The 17,923-nt window shown below is 46.1% G+C and overlaps 1 pseudogene; it reads right to left on the bottom strand.

Annotated features, from left to right (window-relative positions):
• Positions 1-17,923, bottom strand: part of LOC123076318 (probable amino-acid acetyltransferase NAGS1, chloroplastic) — a 33,478-nt pseudogene that overhangs the window by 9,218 nt on the left and 6,337 nt on the right.

Here is a 17,923-nt window from a genome sequence, read left to right as displayed (position 1 = left end):
TCCTATTTATGATGATTATATTGATCAAAGTGGATTTGGAGAGGTCATGACTTTATTTAGTAATGATTCCACTATCTTGGAAGAGGTTTCAATTGATTATGATGAGAACAAAGTTGCTACTTATGATGATTATTGTGATGACATGTATGATATAAAGAATAATGATAACCATGAAACTTGTCGTCATGATTTTAATTTTCAATTGGATTATGCCTCACATGATAGTTATTTTGTTGAGTTTGCTCCCACTACTATTCCGAATGAGAAGAATTTTGCTTATGTGGAGAGTAGTAACATTATGCAAGTAGATCATGAAAAGAATGATTTATGTGCTGGTTATATGGTTGAATTCATTCATGATGCTACTGAAAATTATTATGAGAGAGGATCATATGCTTCTACATATTGCAATAATATCAAGTTTCCTCTCTATGTGTTGAAATTTTTGAAGTCATGCTTGTTTTGCCTTCCTATGCTAGTTGATTCTTGCTCCAATAAATGGTTTGATAACAAAATCCCTATGCATAGGAAGTGGGTTAGACTTAAATGTGCTAGTCATATTCTTCATGTTGCTCTCTTTATGTTTCAATTCTTATCTTTTATGTGAGCATCATTGAAATCATCATGCCTAGCTAGGGGCGTTGAACGTTAGCGCTTGTTGGGAGGCAACCCAATTTAATTTTTGTTCTTTGCTTTTTGCACCTGTTTAGTAATAAATAATTCATATAGTCTCTATTTATATGTGGTTTTATGTTTTAATTAGTGTTTGTGCCAAGTAGAAACTTTGGGAAGACTTGGGTGAAGTCTTTGCGATCTTGATGTAAAAAACAGAAACTTTTGCGCTCACAAGATTAGCTGCCATTTTTACTTGAGAGTGATTTTAGGTTGATTCTTTTTGCAGATGATTAATAGACAAATTACTCACGTCCACAAATTTATTTAAGAATTTTTGGAGTTCCAGAAGTATTCGTTTGATACAGATTACTACAGACTGTTTTGTTTTTGACAGATTCTGTTTTCATGTGTTGTTTGCTTATTTTGATGATTCTATGAGTAGTATCGGAGGGTATGAACCATAGAGAAGTTGGAATACAGTAGGTTGAACACCAATATGAATTTAGAATGAGTTCACAACAGTACCTAAGTGGTTATTTATTTTCTTATACTAACGGAGCTTACGAGTTTTCTGTTGAGTTTTGTGTTGTCAAGTTTTCAAGTTTTGGGTAAAGATTCGATGGACTATGGAATAAAGAGTGGCAAGAGCCTAAGCTTGGGGATGCCCAAGGCACCCCAAGGTAACATTCAAGGATAACCAAGAGCCTAAGCTTGGGGATGCCCCGGATGGCATCCCCTCTTTCGTCTTCGTTCATCGGTAACTTTACTTGGAGCTATATTTTTATTCACCACATGATATGTGTTTTGCTTGGAGCGTCATTTTGTTTTATTTTGTTTTGCTTGCTGTTTGAATAAAATACCAAGATCTGAAATTCTTAAATGTTAGAGAGTCTTCACATAGTTACATAATTATTCGACTACTCATTGATCTTCACTTATATCTTTCGGAGTAGTTTGTCATTTGCTCTTATGCTTCACTTATATCATTTTGAGAGTCTCTAAACAGCATGGTAGTTTGCTTTGGTTATGAATTTGGGACAATTGCATGTTTGCCCCTAGTTGGTTCCTACCCACGGGTTTTGCCCTTACTTTTCGAGATTGCTCAGTTTTGCCCTTACTTTTTCCGTCATGGTCCCTCGAATGCCCTTTGACCGTTTGACCAAAACTTTGAATATTCATAACTAATTCATATGAACTCCGAAAAATGCAAATAAGATATCAAAATGTTCAGATAAACATTACCTTTATGTGCATATCATTTGCATTCAGGACAAAAGCACCCTTTAAACTACCTAAGGTAATTAATGTTATTAACATTATTAAAAATAAAAAGGTATAAACAATACTTTTTCATGAATAAAAATTACATGCAAATGTAAGTGATGTTTTCTGAACATCCAGATATCTTATTTTCATTTTTCTGAGTTCATATCATCTTGTTATGAATGTTCTAATGACTTTGACCATTATTTGGAAACTTCATAACAAGTTGATACGAACTCAAAAAAATGCAAATGAGATATCAGGATGTTCAGAAAACATCACCTGCATTTGCATGTAATTTTTATTCATGAAAAAATATTGTTTATACCTTTTTATTTTTAATAATGTTAATAACATTAACTACCTCAGGTAGTTTAAACGATGCTTTTGTCCTGAATGCAAGTGATATGCACATAAAGGTAATGTTTATCTGAACATTTTGATATCTTATTTGCATTTTTCTGTGTTCATATGAATTAGTTATGAATTTTCAAAGTTTTGGTCAAACGGTCAAAGGGCATTCGAGGGACCTCGATGGAAAAAGTAAGGGCAAAACTGAGCAAGCTCGAAAAGTAAGGGCAAAACCCGTGGGTAGGAACCAACTAGGGGTAAAACTGCAATTGTCCCTATGAATTTATTCCTAATTTGATGGGCATCCAAGAGGGATATAATAAAAACTTTCATAAAAAGTGCATTGAATACAATGAGAAGTTTGATCCTTTATGATTGTTTTGAGATATGAAGATGGTGATATTAGAGTCATGCTAGTGGAGTAGTTGTGAATTTGAGAGATACTTGTGTTAAAGTTTGTGATTCCCGTAGCATGCACGTATGGTGAACCGTTACGTGATGAAGTCGGAGCATGATTTATTTATTGATTGTCTTCCTTATGAGTGGCGGTCGGGGACGAGCAATGGTCTTTTCCTACCAATCTATCCCCCTAGGAGCATGCGTGTAATACTTCATTTCGATAACTGATAGATTTTTGCAATAACTTTGTGAGTTCTTGATGACTAATGTTGAGTCCATGGATTATACGCACTCTCACCCTTCCACCATTGCTAGCCTCTCTAATACCGCGCACCTTTCACCGGTATCATACACCCACCATATACCTTCCTCAAAACAGTCACCGTACCTACCTATTATGGCATTTCCATAGCCATTCCGAGATATATTGCCATGCAACTTTCCACCGTTCCGTTTATTATGACACGCTCCATCATTGTCATATTGCTTTGCATGATCATGTAGTTGACATCGTATTTTTGGCAAAGCCACCTTTCATAATTCTTTCATACATGTCACTCATGAGTCATTGCACATCCCGGTACACCGTCGGAGGCATTCATATAGAGTCATATTTTGTTCTAAGTATCGAGTTGTAATTCTTGAGTTGTATAAGTAAATAAAAGTGTGATGATCATCATTATTAGAGCATTGTCCTAGTGAGGAAAGGATGATGGAGACTATGATTTCCCCATAAGTCGGGATGAGACTCCGGATGAAAAATAAAAAAAAAGAGAAAAAAGAGGCCATAAAAAAGAGAAGGCCCAATAAAAAACAATAAAAAAATATAAAAATGAGAGAAAAGAGAGAAGGGGCAATGCTACTATCCTTTTTCCACACTTGTGCTTCAAAGTAGCACCATGATCTTCATGATAGAGAGAGTCTACTATGTTGTCACTTTCATATACTAGTTGGTAGATCGTGGATGTCGCCTAGAGGGGGGTGAATAGGCACTTTAAAATAATTACGGTTGAGGCTTGAACAAATGCGGAATAAACCTAGCGGTTAATTTGTCAAGCACAAAACCTACAACAACTAGGCTCACCTATGTGCACCAACAACTTATGCTAAGCAAGAAAAACTACTTAGGTGATAGCAAGATATATGACAAGAAACAATATGCCTATCACAAAGTAAAGTGCATAAATAAAGGGCTCGGGTAAGAGATAACCGAGGCACGCGGAGACGACGATGTATCCCGAAGTTCACACCCTTGTGGATGCTAATCTCCGTTTGGAGCGGTGTGGAGGCACAATGCTCCCCAAGAAGCCACTAGGGCCACTGTAATCTCCTCACGCCCTCGCACAATGCAAGATGCCATGATTCCACTAAGGGACCCTTGAGGGTGGTCACCGAACCCGTACAAATGGCAACCCTTGGGGGCGGTCACCGAACCCGTACAGTTTGGCAACCCTTGGGGGCGGTCACCAGAACCCGTCAAATTGCTCGGGACGATCTCCACAACCTAATTGGAGACCTCGACGCTTGCCTGGAGCTTTACACCACAATGATTGAGCTCCGAACACCACCAACCGTCTAGGGCGCCCAAGCACCCAAGAGGAACAAGCTCAAGGGTACCAAGCACCCAAGAGTAATAAGCTTCTCAACTTGTAACTTCCACGTATCACCGTGGAGAACTCAAACCGATGCACCAAATGCAATGGCAAGGGCACACGGAGTGCCCAAGTCCTTCTCTCTCAAATCCCACTGAAGCAACTAATGCTAGGGAGGAAAATGAGAGGAAGAACAAGAAGGAGAACACCAAGAACTCCAAGATCTAGATCTAAGGGGTTCCCCTCACATAGAGGAGGAAGTGATTGGTGGAAATGTGGATCTAGATCTCCTCTCTCTTTTCCCTCAAAAACTAGCAAGAAACCATGGAGGGATTGAGAGTTAGCAAGCTCGAAGAAGGTCAACAATGGGGGAAGAACACGAGCTCAAAAGATAAGGTTCATTGGGGAAGAAGACCCCCTTTTATAGGAGGGGGGAATCCAACCGTTATGCTCACAGCCCGCACCGAGCGGTACTACCGCTCCTACGAGCGGTACTACCGCTAGGGCGGCAGAAGCCCAATGAAACAACACCGCAAACGGGCAACAGGGCGGTACTACTGCAGGAGCGGTACTACCGCCTGCCCTTGCGGAACTACCGCGCGACCATGGAAGTAAAAATAACTGCCGCGCCTACAACCGCTAGAGCTAGCTACGAGAAAAAGGCGGCACGGTACTACCGCTCACAGGGAGCGGTACTACCGTGCAAGGGCGGATGTAAAAAATTACATCCGCGCCTACTACCGCACGCAATCAGCGACAGGATGCGAGGCAGCGGTACTACCGCTCACCAGGAGCGGTACTACCGCATAGGACGCGGAAGTAAAAAATTACTTCCGCGCCTACTTCCGTGTGCGCCAGCGTTCTGGGCTAGAGGCAGCGGTACTACCGCTCACAGGAGCGGTACTACCGCTGGCCCCTGCGGTACTACCGCTCCCTTGAGCAGTACTACCGCACGCCACAGAGGCTTTAGCACTTGGATGCCTTCAAAACGTAGCTAAAGACAACAGATGGATCCAATAAAACCAGAACTACCATAACTTCTGCAAATGAGCTCCGAATTGAGCAAACTCAAGCTTGTTGGATACAAGACAACGAGTGGCATCAAAACAGTAAGAAGAGGCAGGGGAGGTATGCCTAACACATAGAGGAGTGAAACCTCCAACAGAGAAGAACCGGCATAACCTCCAACATCGAAAACATCATAGAAGATGCAAGTGAACTCCGTTTTCGATGAACTCGAGCTTGTCAACAAGATGACCAAAAGCTCCAAAACTCACAAAGAGAAGCAAACAAGAACCAAGAAAGATGATGCAAGGATGCAATGGTTTGAGCTCTCTACGAATGATACGATCAAGCTACTCATCGAGAGCCCCCCTTGATAGTACGGCAATCGATCCTATAACCCGGTCTCCCAACTACCATCATGAGACCGGTAAAATAGAAAACCTATCAAGGGCAAACCTTTGCCTTGCACATGGTCCACTTGAGCTAGATGAAGATGATCTTGACTCCCTCAAGTTGGACCACCTTTCTTGATTGCGTTGGCTCGATGAAGACTAGTTGATTGCTCCCCCATACTCCACTATGGGTGAGCCACTGTTCCGCACATCTTCACAAGTCCATTGTCACCACAATGGACGACAAGCTTCAAGCATTTGATCTCTTCGTGATGCTTCCTTGAACTTGCACACCGCAACCTAACCCCACAAAGAACTCTCATGAAGATCATGGGTTAGTACACAAAGCGTAATTGACAATGCTTACCATACCATGGGATCGCTTGATCCCTCTCGGTACATCTTCTACGCTTTGTGTGTTGATCAACTTGATTCACTCTTTTACTTAGCCTTGATCAACCTCTCACAAGACCAATCTTTAGGTAATTCCTTGAATAGCACCTTGGTCATCACAAACTCTCCTTGAAACCAACAATGTAGTCCAAGAAAAGCCTATGGACAAAACCTTCAAATATAACTCAAGGCAACCATTAGTCCATAGAGATTGTCATCAATTACCAAAACCAAACATGGGGGCACCGCATGTTCTTTCACTAGTGGAATTTTTCATTATAGAACTTGGCTTGTATATTCCAATGATGGGCTTCCTCAAATGCCCTAGGTCTTCGTGAGCAAGCGAGTTGGATGCACACCCACTTAGTTTCTTTTTGAGCTTTCATACACTTATAGCTCTAGTGCATCCGTTGCATGGCAATCCCTACTCACTCACATTGATATCTATTGATGTGCATCTCCATAGCCCGTTGATACGCCTAGTTGATGTAAGACTATCTTCTCCTTTTTGTCTTCTCCACAACCACCATTCTATTCCACCTATAGTGCTATGTTCATGGCTCACGCTCATGTATTGCGTGAAGATTGAAAAAGTTTGAGAACATTAAAAGTATGAAACAATTGCTTGGCTTGTCATCGGGGTTGTGCATGATTTAAATATTTTGTGTGATGAAGATAGAGCATAGCCAGACTATATGATTTTGTAGGGATAACTTTCTTTGGCCATGTTATTTTGAGAAGACATGATTGCTTTATTAGTATGCTTGAAAGATCATTATTTTTATGTCAATATTAAACTTTTGTCTTGAATCTTATGGATTTGAACATTCATGCCACAATAAAGAGAATTACATTGAAAATTATGTTAGGTAGTACTCCACATCAAAAAAATTGTTCTTATCATTTACCTCTTCGAGGACGAGCAGGAATTAAGCTTGGGGATGCTGATACGTCTCCAACGTATCTATATTTTTTGATTGTTCCATGCTCTTATATTATCCATCTAGGATGTTTTATATGCATTTATATGCTATTTTATATGATTTTTGGGACTAACCTATTAACCTATAGCCCAGTGCCAGTTTCTGTTTTTTTCCTTGTTTTTGAGTATTGCAGAAAAGGAAAACCAAACGGAGTCCAATTGACCTGAAATTTGACAGAGATTATTTTTGGACCAGAAGAAGCCCACGGAGCATCGGAGATGGACCAGAAGAGTCCCGAGGCACCCACGAGGGTGGGGGCACGCCCTACCCCCTTGGGCGCGCCCCCTACCTTGTGGCCGCCTCGGAGACCCCCCTGACTTGTTCCCGACGCCAAAACCTCTTATATATACAGAAACCCCCAGAACATAACCTAGATCGGGAGTTCCGCCACCGCAAGCCTCTATAGCCACCAAATACCAATCGGGACCCTGTTCCGGCACCCTGCCGGAGGGGGGATCCCTCACCGGTGGCCATCTTCATCATCCCGGCGCTCTCCATGACGAGGAGGGAGTAGTTCACCCTCGGGGCTGAGGGTATGTACCAGTAGCTATGTGTTTGATCTCTCTCTCTCTCTCTCTCGTGTTCTTGATTCAGCACAATCTTGATGTATCGCGAGCTTTGCTATTATAGTTGGATCTTATGATGTTTCTCCCCCTTACTCTCTTGTAATTGATTGAGTTTTCCCTTTGAAGTTATCTTATCGGATTGAGTCTTTAAGGATTTGAGAACACTTGATGTATGTCTTGCATGTGCTTATCTGTGGTGACAATGGGATATTCACGTGATCTACTTGATGTATGTTTTGGTGATCAACTTGCGGGGTCAGTGACCTTGTGAACTTATGCATAGGGGTTGGCACACGTTTTCGTCTTGACTCTCTGGTAGAAACTCTGGGGCACTCTTTGAAGTTCTTTGTGTTGATTGAATAGATGAATCTGAGATTGTGTGATGCATATCGTATAATCATACCCACGGATATTTGAGGTGACATTGGAGTATCTAGGTGACATTAGGGTTTTGGTTGATTTGTGTCTTAAGGTGTTATTCTAGTACGAGCGCTATGATAGATCGAACGGAAAGAATAGCTTCGTGTTATTTTACTACGGACTCTTGAATAGATCGATCAGAAAGGATAACTTTGAGGTGGTTTCGTACCCTACAATAATCTCTTCGTTTGTTCTCTGCTATTAGTGACTTTGGAGTGACTCTTTGTTGCATGTTGAGGGATAGTTATATGATCCAATTATGTTATTATTGTTGAGAGAACTTGCACTAGTGAAAGTATGAACCCTAGGCCTTGTTTGAATGCATTGCAATACCGTTTGTGCTCACTTTTATCATTAGTTACCTTGCTATTTTTATATTTTCAGATTACAAATACCCATATCTACCATCCATATTGCACTTGTATCACCATCTCTTCGCCGAACTAGTGCACCTATACAATTTACCATTGTATTGGGTGTGTTGGGGACACAATAGACTCTTTGTTATTTGGTTGCAGGGTTGTTTGAGAGAGACCATCTTCATCCTACGCCTCCCACAGATTGATAAACCTTAGGCCATCCACTTGAGGGAAATTTGCTACTGTCCTACAAACCTCTGCACTTGGAGGCCCAACAACGTCTACAAGAAGAAGGTTGTGTAGTAGACATCAGTATCCTCCTCTGCCCCATAGCACAATGTCTCACCAATTCTATTGCACATGATCTGGTTGAAAAATGATATATTTGGTCCAGTAGTCCCCCCAACAAATTATTGCCCAAATCTTAACTCCATAGAATCTTTTTATGTGATCCATAATACAAATGCACCATGATGATATGATGTAAGGAAGCAACACAGGTAAACTAACCTTAGCACCAAGAAAATTTCCACTTGCAACATTATTAGTCTTTTCATGCCAACTGCAATTAACACCATGTCGTTGAAGATTTAACATTGGGGGTCCAGAAGATAGCTTTGCTTCCATACTTAGTCGTATTCTGCCCACTGCCTCCATTGCAGCCTCTAATGCATCTGAATCGGTGATACAGTAGTGACCAACATACTTAGCCTTCTTTCCTGGAAAAAATCATAAAGGCATGAACTGCTACACAGGTAAAATTTGCATAACTATGAGATCATAGCATCTAGTTTTTTTTGCAACACCACAAACATTAAGAATTTGTAGACCTCTTTTCAGTTCCAAAACCTTAACAAGATATGAGGTCTACAAATTCAGTGGTCAGATATTCGTCATCGATGACATTGTACGTTATTTGGTATAACTTTGTGTAGTTTATCAATGAGTAGAATTCCTCCTCTGCAATACCACGATACTTTTCTTACTTGCTATCATACCAAATCATGCATATAGCAAGAAATAAAGCAAGGATATGGTAATTAACACTCCAGAAGTTACGGGGCTAGAACACAGCTAACCTCTCTCCGCCAAGAGCTTATCTATCTCGACATGGATTCCAGGAATAAGAACAAATTTGATCCCAAAGCTATGAAGAAGTAATATATCCTGTATGTCAAAAAATACAATAGAGACAAGATACAAATGTAAATCTCTTCATTTCATAAACTATTTTTAAGTACATTAGGAAGGTTAATGCCTCCCGATCCCCTCCGCCTCCCCTCCCTCTGCCTCCGCTCCCACTGCCGCCGGATCCCGGCTGCGCAAAGCCCGTGCGGGGGGATGATGGCGGCGGCGGGGCGTCCATTCGACGCGGCTTGGAGGCGTGGTTGTGACGGTGGATCTGGAGAGGCCGCCTCGAGACGACGTGTATGTGGCCATGGCGCCGGTCACGCAACGATGTGACCTCCTCTACCTTTGGTTATCTTCATCGTCAATCCAAAGGGATCTGGTCGGTGGGTGTTGCCTCACGGTGGCTTCCCGGCGGTGGGTCAAGTGGAGGTGGAGTGGTGGCCTGGCTGTTGAAGTGGGTGAGGATGCCACCATCGTCGGCGGCGCCCGTTGGTGTCGTTTTCCTCGTTGGAGGTGATGGTGGGGGCGTCCCTCGCTCCATTCTTTTTGGGGGAAACCACAGATCTGGAGGACGCTACCATTGATGGTGGCGCCCATGGGCGTCGTAGCCCTTGTTGGAGGTGTTGAGGGGCCTCCTGGATTGGATGATGATGACGTCTTCGTCGTCACCCCCATGGGGGCATCATCTTTGGAGACATTCATCGGCTGGACGGAGATGTGGACGCCTTGGTGGTTGAGCGTCGGTAGGTGGTGGAGCGATGCTTCGTCCTACACATTGACGGCGGCTGATCTCGGCGGCATGGCGCAGTGGAGACTCGGCGTCCGATGGGTGGATATGGACTCGTGCAGGAGGACGGTGATGAAGCTATGTACCTAGGGTAGGGTCATAGGCCTGTCCAAGATACCCTCCCCAAAGACATCACCCTAAAACCAGAAGCATTCGAAGAAGAATCATCATCCACTCGACCATGAAGCGTTCCACTCGGAAGACTTGAAGTCACTCGACCATGGAGACTATCACTCGACCGGCAGAAGATCTAAAGCCACTCCGTACTGCAACGGTCGGTCATTACATCGTAGCTTTAATGGTCATTATGTCTCTTTATTACTAGCGTTACCAGTAACGCCCCCCTCTTGATGTACCTTAAATCCCTTGTAACGTGGGCTGGCTGGGGTCCTGGCGCACTCTATATAAGCCACCCCCTCCACATGCAAAAGGGTTCGCACCCCCTGTAACACACACGCATATAATCCAGTCGACCGCCTCCGGGCACCGAGACGTAGGGCTGTTACTTCCTCCGAGAAGGGCCTGAACTCGTAAAACTCATGCGTACAACTTCTCCATAGCTAGGATCTTGCCTCTACATACCTACCCCCCATTCTACTGTCAGACTTAGAACCACGACAGTTGGCGCCCACCGTGGGGCAGGTGTCTTAGCGACTTGTTGGAGAAGTTGCAATTTTTCCGATTCCCATCAGCATGGTTTCAGGCGAAGGACTGGCCGAAGGCCGCGAGATCCGTCTCAGCGCGCTCGTGTTCGTCGCCGACGACTCCGCTTGGCTTCAGGAGGCTCCACTCGACGTCGAGGCGCTCCTCGTCCGTGGGGCAACGCACTTTCGCGCGTGCGTCCGCGGCGTCCTTCTGCGGCAGCCGTCGACCCAGTATCGGTCGGCTTCCGTGGCATCTTCATCCCCTGCTGCTCGTCGGCGTAAGTGTTCTGGTCGGTCGCGGCTCCAGCGGTGGGTGAGGCACGCAGTGGCTCGCCAGTCGGCACACCACAAGTCGCGGCAATCGAGCCCGACGAAACTCTCTATGGCCTGTTCGACTGGCTCCGTCGAGCCTGCATCCGAGTGCGACAGCAGTGACCCTGCGGCAGAAGTCTTGATGGTCAACGGACCATGCAGTCCACCTGGCTTCCCCCGCGACGACAGTGGTGATGGTGAAGGCGACCCGTCGCGTGTCCACGAGGAGTACCGCCCCGAGCCCCTCTCTTCACAGCAGAGGGAAGAGCTTCGCCGCCGTAACATGGATGCACTTCACACTCCTATCGTTGGAGAAACCCCCAAGGCCCGGGCCTTGGAGGAGGTGCGCCTGGACAACTTGGCCGAGCGCACTCGACTGGAGAACCTCCAGCACGCACTCGACGAGCGTGCTCGGCAGCGGGTTCCAGAGTCCAGTCGACGACAACTTTTTCTGCCTCCAACCCAGGTATATCGAACTCTGATCCAGAATCTCACAGCTGCAGCCCGAATAGCAGAGTCGATCCAGCCTTCCCAGTCGGAAGCTGGTAGAGGTTTGATGCAGATCCGGGCTTTGCTTCGGGTGGCGGGGGAGCAGAACACAGCAGTGTCACAGTCTCGGAATAGGATTCATAGTAGATCTGTAAGGGCAGACACAGTTCAGTCGGCTCATAGCCCAAGATCGCCTCCAAGGCGTGAGGGACGTGGAGATCGACAGGATCAGTACATAAACCGTGGGCAGTATGATCACCGACTCGACCGGGATGATCATCGTCGAGTGCCCATGCCTCCCCCAAGGAGTGGGTCATGCGCACCTCGGCAACATGATGACAGACGCCCTCATAGTGGTGGGCGAAGGATTCCAATCGACCCCTGGGAGCTGGGCTTTGACACGAGATCTATTCTCGTTCAAGGTCTGGTTGACAGGAACAGGGCACACAGAGATGGCCACTATAGAGATTATCCGACCGGCAACAGAGTGCATGTTTCAGGTCCCGAGTGTTTCAGCAGAGACATTAGAGCAGCAGTGATTCCTCCCAACTTCAGGTTGCCGACTAGAGTCAGCAAATTCACTGGTGAGTCCAAGCCTGACACTTGGCTTGAGGACTACCGAGTGGTTGTGCAGATTGGTGGTGGCAATGATGAAGTGGCCATGAAGCACCTTCCTCTGATGTTGGAGGGCTCGGCCAGAGCGTGGTTGAATCAGTTAGCACCTGGCAGTATTTATAGTTGGGAAGAGCTTGCCCGAGTGTTTGTTAGAACATTTGAAGGTACGTGCAAACGGTCAGTAGGGCTAACAGAGCTGCAATCTTGTGTGCAGAAGCCGAATGAAACTTTGAGGGATTATATCTAGAGATGGATCACGTTGCACCACACGGTGGAGAATGTGTCAGATCACCAAGCAGTTTGTGCCTTCAAGGAAGGTGTCAAGTATCGAGAATTGAATCTGAAGTTCGGTCGAACCGGAGATATGTCTCTGAGTCGAATGATGGAAATTGCCACCAAGTATGCTAATGGTGAAGAGGAGGATCAGCTCCGGAGTGGCAAGCACAAAACAGTCGCCCACGAAACCGGAGGAGGGAACTCCAGTTGGAAGCAGAAGCGCAAAGCCGAGCCAGCTGATCCTGGAGAAGCCTTAGCCGTGACTCAAGGAAAGTTCAAGGGGAAGCCCAAAGGGCCATGGAACCCCAAGAAAGTAAAAGATCAAGATGGAAATGATGTGTTGGATTTACCATGCCACATTCACACCAAAAAAGGCGAAGAGGGTAATCTCATATACCCGAAACATACCACTCGACAGTGTCGGCTCCTAATCCAGCAGTTCCGAGAGAAACAACCCAAAGAGAAGGAAAAAGAGTCGGACAAAGTTGAGGATAAAGAGGAAGATGATGATGGATACCCCCACGTCAATTCCACTCTGATGATTTTTGCTGACATTGAGAGCAAAAGTCGACTGAAACTCATCAACAAAGAAGTGAACATGGTCGCTCCGGTGACACCCAGTTATTTGAAGTGGTCTCAGACTGCCATTACATTCGACCAGTCTGATCACCCAACGCACATAGCCACCCCTGGGAGGCAAGCGTTGGTGGTCGACCCAGTTGTCGAAGGCACTCGGTTAACTAAGGTTCTGATGGATGGTGGCAGTGGCTTGAATATACTGTATGCGGAGACCTTGAAGGGAATGGGCATTCCGATGTCCAGACTCAGTGAAAGCAATATGAGTTTCCATGGGGTTATTCCTGGCAAGAAGGCTGAGTCACTCGGACAGATCGCCCTCGATGTGGTTTTTGGCGATTCCAAGAATTACCGCAAAGAAAAGTTGACGTTTGAAGTCGTGGATTCTAAAGTGCTTATCACGCTATTCTGGGCAGGCCGGCTTATGCATGTTTTATGGCTCGACCATGTTACGTGTACCTCAAATTGAAGATGCCTGGTCCCAAAGGAGTGATCACTATCACTGGCAATCGGAAGAAGGCAGAAGAGTGCTTCTAGAAGGGCTCAAAGATCGCCGACGCACAAATGGCAGTAGTGGAATTGCAGGAGTATCAAAAAAATGCAGATCCGAGTGATTTGTTGCGAACTAAGAAACCTGCCACAGATTCTGCATTTCAGTCATCTGGTGAAACGAAGCCGATTCATATTCACCCGATCGATCCAAATGCTGCTCCGACTCACATTTCGACAACACTCGACTCCAAATAGGAAGAAGCGCTCATCCAGTTCCTTCGTGAGAACTGGGACATCTTTGCATGGAAACCTTCTGACATGCCGGGTGTTCCCAGGGGGCTGGCTGAGCACCGTTTGCGAGTCGACCCGAAAGTGAAACCAGTCAAAGAACATCTTCGACGGTCCACCGTACAGAAGAGAAAAGCAATTGGTGAAGAAGTGGCTCGGCTCCTAGCAGCTGAGTTTATCCGAGAGATTTACCACTCCGAGTGGCTAGCCAATGTTGTCATGGTCCCCAAGAAGGACGACTCACTTCGCATGTGCATCGCCTTCAAGCATATCAATCGGGCCTGCCCGAAATATCACTTTCCTCTCCCCCGCATCGACCAAATAGTCGACTCGACTGCGGGGTGTGAGCGCTTGTCCTTTTTGGACGCCTATTCCGGGTATCATCAGATCCGACTGTATGGACCTGATGAGATAAAAACAGCTTTCATCACTCCATTCGGGTGCTTCTGTTATGTCACCATGCCATTCGGCCTGAAGAATGCTAGAGCCACATTCATGAGGATGATTCAGAAGTGTTTACTCACTCAAATCAATCGGAATGTGGAAGCATACATGGATGACACTGTGGTCAAGTCACGCAAAGGTTCCGACCTGTTGGCTGACCTTTTGATGAAACTTGTGCCAACCTCAGAAGGTATGATATCAAGCTTAATCCATCAAAGTGCACATTTGGAGTTCCGGGTGGAAAATTACTCGGTTTCCTCATTTCCGAACGAGGGATCGACGCTAACCCAGAGAAAGTTGGTGCCATACTCCGGATGAAACGCCCTGTGCGTGTGCACGATGTCCAGAAGCTTACTGGTTGTTTGGCCGCCTTAAGTCGATTCATTTCTCGCCTCGGTGAAAAGGCATTGCCTCTTTACCGACTGATGAAAAAGTCTGATAAGTACGAGTGGACTCCTGAAGATGATGCAGCATTTCTAGAGCTCAAAGCCCTGCTTTCCACCCAGCCGGTGCTTGCTGCCCCAATCAGCAAAGAGCCTTTACTGCTTTACATTGCAGCCACTGGACAAGTTGTCAGTACTGTACTTACGGTCGAGCGGGAAGAAGAAGGAAAAGCCTATAAGGTTCAGCGCCCAGTATATTATGTTTCTGATGTTCTGACTCCATCAAAGCAAAGATATCCACATTATCAGAAGCTTGTTTATGGGATTTATATGACCACGAAGAAGGTTGCTCACTACTTCTCTGACCACTCCATTACAGTCGTCAGTGATGCTCCATTATCAGAGATTCTGAACAATAGAGATGCAACTGGTTGAGTGGCAAAGTGGGCGATTGAACTCCTTCCCCTGGATATCAAGTTGGAGGCAAAGAAAGCTATCAAGTCCCAAGCAATAGCAGACTTCCTCGCCGAGTGGATCGAACAGCAACTGCCGACTCAAGTCCACTCGGAGCACTGGACCTTGTTCTTTGATGGCTCCAAGATGCTGACTGGTTCCGGTGCTGGGGTGGTACTGGTGTCCCCCCGAGGAGACAAGCTCAGATATGTTCTCCAGATTCACTTTGATTCCTCCAACAACGAAGCAGAATATGAAGCACTCTTATATGGGTTACGTATGGCCATCTCACTCGGCGTCCATCGCCTCATGGTCTACGGCGACTCAGATTTGGTAGTCAATCAAGTGATGAAGGAGTGGGACATCGAAAACCCAGCTATGACTGGTTATTGCAATGCGGTGAGGAAATTGGAAAAGAAGTTTGAGGGGTTAGAGCTCCATCATATACCCCGACTGAAAAATCAAGCAGCCGATGATTTGGCAAAGATAGGTTCCAAGAGGGAAGCCATTCCCAGCAATGTATTTTTGGAACACATTCATACACCTTCAGTTCAAGAAGATCCTTTCACTGAAGAGCCCCCGCATCCTAAGAGTGCCACAGAACCGACTGAAGTCGAAGTCCCAGCCGTGGTCGACCTGATCATGGAGGTTTTGGTCATCACTCCCGACTGGACAGTGCCATACATTGCGTATATCCTTAGGAAGGAACTCCCAGAGGATGAAGAGGAGGCTAGACAGATCGTTCATCGATCCAAAGCCTTTACTGTGATAAGAGGACAGTTGTTCAGAGAAAGTGTAACCGGAGTCAGCCAGAAATGCATAACACCAGAAGAAGGTCGAGTGATCCTCAACGACATCCACTCGGGGACCTGTGGCCACCATGCGTCCTCTCGGACCATTGTGGCCAAAGCATACCGAGCTGGATTTTATTGGCCACGAGCAAATGAAATGGCGAAAGATATAGTCGACAAATGTGAAGGCTGCCAGTTTTACTCCAATATGTCCCACAAGCCTGCATCTGCCCTGAAGACCATTCCACTCGTCTGGCCCTTTGCTGTTTGGGGGTTGGATATGGTTCGACCCCTGAGGACTGGTAGGAGCGGCTTCACTCATGTGCTTGTAACAGCCGACAAGTTTACCAAATGGATTGAAGCCAAGCCTATCAAGAATCTTGAAGCCAGTACTGCCGCCAGCTTCATCAGAGAATTGACATTCAGATATGGAGTTCCGCACAGCATCATCACTGACAACGGGTCAAACTTCGATTCTGATGAGTTCAGAGCCTTCTGTGCTTCCCAAGGCACACGAGTCGACTACGCTTCAGTCGCCCACCCCTAGTCGAATGGACAAGCGGAAAGAGCAAATGGCTTGATTCTCAAAGGACTGAAACCCCGACTGATGCGCGATCTCAAGCACGCAGCAGGCGCCTGGGTCGATGAACTTCCATCAGTTCTTTGGGGATTGAGGACAACTCCCAATCGGTCGACTGGCTGGACTCCGTTCTTCTTGTTCTATGGAGCTGAAGCTATTCTACCGAGTGATTTGCTTCACAATGCCCCCCGAGTCGAGCTTTTCTCTGAAGATGAAGCAGAACAGGCCCGGCAGGACGCGGTTGATCTCCTAGAATAGGAAAGAGAGATGGCCTTAATCCGGTCGACCATTTATCAACAAGACTTGCGTCGATTCCACGCCAGAAACATGAGAGGTCGAGCCTTTCAAGAGGGAGACTTGGTTCTTCGAGTGGATCAGTAGAAACCACACAAGCTCGCCCCTGCTTGGGAAGGTCCCTTCATCGTCACCAGAGTTCTCCACAATGGGGCATACCATCTTTACAATGTCGAATATCAGAAAGACGAGCCACGGGCTTGGAATGCGGAGCTGCTCCGCCCCTTTTATACTTAAGTGCTCATTCTGATGAGATGTAATAAGAAATACCTTTGTAGTTTGTTTATCAAAGACAAGAGCTTTACAGTCTTCTTAAATGATTGTTGTTGCTTATATTTGCGTCTCAAATCGCCCAGTGGGTGACTTATCCGCGAATCCGTTTCGCTTAAGTTTGAAAAATCCTACCGAGTGATGAGCAAGCCTCTCACTCGGGGGCTTAGCCGCGAATCCGTTTCGCTTAAGTTTGAAAAATCCTACTGAGTGATGAGCAAGCCTCTCACTCGGGGGCTTAGCCGCGAATCCGTTTCGCCTAAGTTTGAAAAATCCTACCGAGTGATGAGCAAGCCTCTCACTCGGGGGCTTAGCCGTGAATCCGTTTCGCCTAAGTTTGAAAAATCCTACCGAGTGATGAGCAAGCCTCTCACTCGGGGGCTTAGCTGCAGTCCAGTACTCGCCTAAGTTTGAAAAATCCTACCGAGTGGTGAGCAACCCTCCAACCCTCCCACTCGGAGGCTTAGCTGCAGTCCAGTACTCGCCTAAGTTTGAAGCCCATCCCTATCCGCAAGGACGACGAGGTGCAGGTCGACTGCAACCTTTTCCTTCGGAGCTGCGCCACAAGTACAACGTGCGCTCCATCCCTATCCGCAAGGACGACAAGGTGCAGGTCGACTGCAACCTTCTCCTTCGGAGCCGCGTCACAAGTACAACGTGCGCTCCATCCCTATCCGCAAGGACGACGAGGTGCAGGTCGACTGCAACCTTCTCCTTCGGAGCTACGCCACAAGTATAACGTGCGCTCCATCCCTATCCG

The sequence above is a fragment of the Triticum aestivum genome, chromosome 3D (genome assembly GCF_018294505.1).
Source record: "Triticum aestivum cultivar Chinese Spring chromosome 3D, IWGSC CS RefSeq v2.1, whole genome shotgun sequence".
NCBI lineage: Eukaryota > Viridiplantae > Streptophyta > Magnoliopsida > Poales > Poaceae > Triticum > Triticum aestivum.
This window is presented reverse-complemented; position numbering and strand designations above follow the sequence as displayed.